Below are 4,821 nucleotides of genomic sequence, written 5' to 3' on the forward strand. Positions count from 1 at the left end.
AATGAATGGAAATCCAAAGCCTCTGTAAATTTTCACTGAAATTAATGACAAATTTAAATTTAAAAAAAGAATTAAGTTAGAGTAAGGATGGCAATGGAACCACCTTACCTCTGTAACTTGATTTGTGCCACTATTAGAACCTCTACTCAGAATATTATTGCTTTTCAATTTTTGATGCATGCACTTTTAACTTGTTAGTTAAATAAGGGGAAGGAATGTTGAAGCAAAAGACCTGAACAGAAGATTTCAAAAAGGATCCCAAAAGGACAAAACAAATTCTTGCAAATGAATGTGCAATGAGCTGGAGTGAGAAAAACAAAAGGGAATGACATACTCAGCATATCTCAAGATGAAAGAACTGAAGAGAAAACTCAAACCTCAAGTTGCAATATCTAAAAATTCTGTGGGCAATATCTTGAACGGTGCAGGAGGCATCAAAAGAAAATGGATTGCACAATTTGATGGGTGGGTGGGATGAAGAAAAAGGGAAGGATCTTTTGTGAAGAAAAATGTATTAAAACTTTGCAAATAAATCAGAATAAAATAAACAATTTTTAAAAATAAAATGGAGTGGACTTGGGAGAAAGGATTGTATAACAATGAAAGAAGTTTTCTTTTACTTTTCAAAGAGAAGAGTTAATTGAGGGGACGGTTGGGCAGGGAGAAAAGTGAAACAAGGAATGGAAATCCAAAGTTTCTTTAAACTTTCATTAAAATTAATAAAAAAAATAAAAAAGAAACAAAAGGTATTTGCAATTTAAAGAAGAAAATGGAAAGAATACACTGAGTCATTGTACCAAGAATACTTGGTCTACTCTGAATCATTTCAAGAAGTAGTATATGATCAAGAAGTTACATTGAAGGTATTGAAAAAAAAGTGCCAAGAATTGATGGAACACCAATTAAGGTATTTTTAAGAAACAGATATAGCCCAAGACATACTCACTAGTCTCTGCCAGCAAATATATATGAAAGACAGTCAGACAGCTGGTCAGCTCACTGGAAGAAAGCCATGCTTGCTCCCATTCCCAAAAATGATGATTCAACAGAAGGTGGAAACTATCAAACAAAATCATTACTATTAGCTGCAAGTAAAATCCTGCTGAAGGTAATTTTAAAAGGGCTGGAGTAGCACATAAACAGAGAATTGCTAGAAATTCAAACTGGATTCAGAAGAAGCTGTAGAATGAAGGATATGGTGTCAGGTGGATCTTGGCTGAAAGCAAAGGATACCAGAAAGAAGTTTTAGCAATGTTTTCTTGATTATGCAAAGACATTTCACTGTGTAGATCATAACAAATCAGCAAACAACCTACAGTATGCAGACAAAACAAAACTGTATGTTGAAAGTAAAGAAGACTTGGAAGTACTTACTGAAGAAAAGACTCCAGCCTTCAAAAAAAATTTCATATCACTATCACACTATGGAATACTATGCTGAATTTAAAAACAAGGAATTCATATTATACAAATACTATATAAAATGAGTTATCCTGGAGGCCATTATGCTGAGTGAAATATCTCAGTCACAAAAAGACAAATATTGCATAGGGCTACTGTTGTAAAATGGGACTGACATCAGGGTTGAGGGACGAATGAGAAAGAGCGGATAAATAATATATACTACATTGAAACAGATGAGGAAGAGAACTGTTTAGAAGGGATATATGATTAGGTATTATCGTCATGATGGGGTCCAGAATGAAGACTGCACATTGGAATGGACTTGGGGATAGGGATTGTATAAAAATGAAAGACTTTTACTTTTCAAAGAGAAGAGCGAGTTGGGATTGGGGGATGGAGTGGTCAGGAAGAAAAGCACAATGAATGAACAGAAACTCTTAAGTCTCTGCAAACTTTCATTAAAATGAATAAAAAAAAAGAAAAGAAAAATCCTCACCACTGAATCAAGAGGCAACATCGTAACAGACAGAGAAAAGATTAAAGTTGTCAAGGACTTAGTTTTATTTGGGTTCACAATCAATACCCTTGGTAACAGTAGCCAGGAAATCAAAAGATGTGTTGTATCAGGGAAACTGCTGTCAAAGGCCTGTCCAGAGTTCTAAAGAACCAGGATGTCACTTAAAGACTAAAGTAAGCCTGATCCAAGCCTAGGTATTTTTAATTGATTTCTATACATCTGAAAGTTCAACAAAGAATAATGAAGACTTAAGAAGAATTGAAGTCTTTGAATTGTGATATTGGTGAAGACTATTAAATGTACTATGGATTGCCAAAAGAACAAACAAATCTGTCTTAAAGAAAGTACCACTGGAGTACCCCTTAGAGGCAAGGATAGTGAAACTTCATCTCACTTAATTTCAGCAGAAGGATGACAGAAGAAGGCTTGATGCCTTTGAGTTGTGGTGTTGGGGAAAAGAACTGAGTATTTCATGGATTGCCAAAAGAAAGAATGTGTTTGTCTTGAAAAGGGTACAGCCAGAATGTTCCTTGAAGACAAAGATGGTAGAGATTTTCCTTTATACTTTGGACATATTGCTGGAAAAGGCTATTTCTTGTAAAGGGATAGCATGCTTGGAAAGATGGATGGTCAGCAAAAAAAAGCAAGACCCCTGATGAAATGTTTTGACATGATGACTGCAGCAATGGACTCAGTTGTATCAGAGAAAGTAAGGAAAAGTACAAGACAGGACAGTCTTGAAATCTGTTGTTTACAGGGTCATTAGTAGTCATTTTTGGCTCTACAGCACCTAACAACAACTAAAGACTTTCTTGAGTAGGGCAGAGGCTGGAATGATCTCTTTAAAAGATCAAGGAACAAGGAAACAAGAGGAGAGGACACAAGAAGTATGGGACTAGAGCTACCTGTCTCAAATGGTGGGTGGATGATCTCTGTGGTTTCAAAACATGGAGGCATGAATTCTTGGGTTTTTAAGAAGGTCTCAGTTTTTCAGATTTTGAACACTCAAATCTTTCTAGAAAGTGGGCCTGTAGTTAAAATAGGGCTGCTGGCCAAAGTCAAAGGGGATGGGACTGTTGTGCTGAAAAAATGGGATCCACCCTCAGCTGGGCTAGGAAAACGGGGCTAAGAAAGCCAAGGAGTAGAGATGTCCTAGTGAGCCTGTGAAATGAAGCAGAAATCTGCAACTGAGAAGAGTATTTTGAGAATAGACTATTATTTTAAGGCTTGAGAGCTAATGTAAATTGTTCTCCTGGGCACTGACTTCTTTCCTTTGTTTCCCCCATTTGTAATGGAAATGTCTACTTTGTGCTTGTGTCACTATTATACTTTAGATTCACTGACCTGACCTCTATGATGTTAATGAAGCAGGATTAGAGGAAGTCATGGGATGATGTTATCATTCCTTAAAATGTGACCAGCCTAACAGTTTTAAAGGGATTAAGATGTGGGAGTATAATACTTTTAATTGGTCAAGTTCTGATTTGAAGTGAAGGGATTTGCCTCTTTGGGGTGTGGCCTGTATCATCTTTTGTATGATAGGAGATGAAAAGAGAGAAATGAATATGGAGAAAGGGAAGCATCAATACAGAAAAAAAAAGAAAAGAAAAGATCAAGAAGCAGAGTGTGTATTTTGGTTTTAGGTTTCTGTATTTAAAAACTTCTAAAACTAGGAGACAAAAAGGTAACATCTAGGACTGGAATTCTGGATTTATAATAACTTGTGGAAAAATTAATTTCTGTTTGTTGACTCTATCTGCTTATAGTATTTATGCTGTAATTGTACCAGACAACTATCACACATCCATAAAACACTGTGTTTTAAAAAAATTATTGTTTATAAAGAAATAATTTTAACTTTGAAATAATGTTTTAATTTCCCCCAAGTGACTTTTACGACATATACTAAGCAAAGAAGAAAAACCATTAGCGAGGAGAAGCTTTGGGTAAGAACTAATATTCTGGGATAGATGGTAAACTTCCAGTGGATTCCAGCATAAAAATGTCACTCTTTTATTATGCTCAAAGAATATGTATAATATTGGTCTTGAAATAGAAAACTTTAAAGACAAAAGTAAAACTTATGTAAATAGTACTGAATTGTGAAGATGACTTTACAAAACTAATGCAATGTTCTTCTTGGTGGTTTGGGACCTCCTGGGAGCCAAATAGTGAATTCTTAATCAAAATAATGCATTCGATTGTGAAAGAGTTAACTTCTGAAAAGGGTTCAGCTTATTCCCAGGATGGAACTAAGTATTCTCCAATAAGATAAATGTCATTAAAAAGAAATTGGAATAATTGTTACTTACACAGAAGTCACTAAAAAAGAACAATATTATTGCTGTTATTGACATTCAAAGTTTTTATGACTAATGCTTCAGAAATTTTACTTCCCTCCTCTTGATTCCATTTCAAATCCTTGCAAACCTATAACTATTCTACTAGATACTAAGAATCAAAGCTTGGACTTTAGCCAGTGTAGTTAATGAGAGACAGAAGCCTCTAAAGTTTGATTGTTTGATAGTGAAGACTGATAGACATGAGTTGTATTGTTGACTCTACTTACTTATCTATGTGAAAATTGGAAAAGTATTTCAAATTTCACTTCATAAAATACAGGGTGTTTTATTTTTATTTTTTGGGTTTTTTTTACATAAAATAGAGTAAAAAATATTATCCTCTGAAGTTATTGTAAAGATTAAGTGAGAAAATATTTGATGAGCCTCTGGCATAGAGTAAGCACTCACCTCATGACTTCTGTGTTACTGAATTGGAAAAAAATATGCTATTTTTTTTTAATTTAGTTTGTTTATTTTTCATTTCAATGAACATCTACAGAGATTTTGGAATTCCATTCATTCATTGTTACACCCTTCTCCCCGCACAAACCCCTCCCC

Source organism: Elephantulus edwardii, unplaced genomic scaffold, assembly GCF_000299155.1.
Source record: "Elephantulus edwardii isolate Elephantulus edwardi_28Jun2011 unplaced genomic scaffold, EleEdw1.0 scaffold00111, whole genome shotgun sequence".
Taxonomy (NCBI): domain Eukaryota; kingdom Metazoa; phylum Chordata; class Mammalia; order Macroscelidea; family Macroscelididae; genus Elephantulus; species Elephantulus edwardii.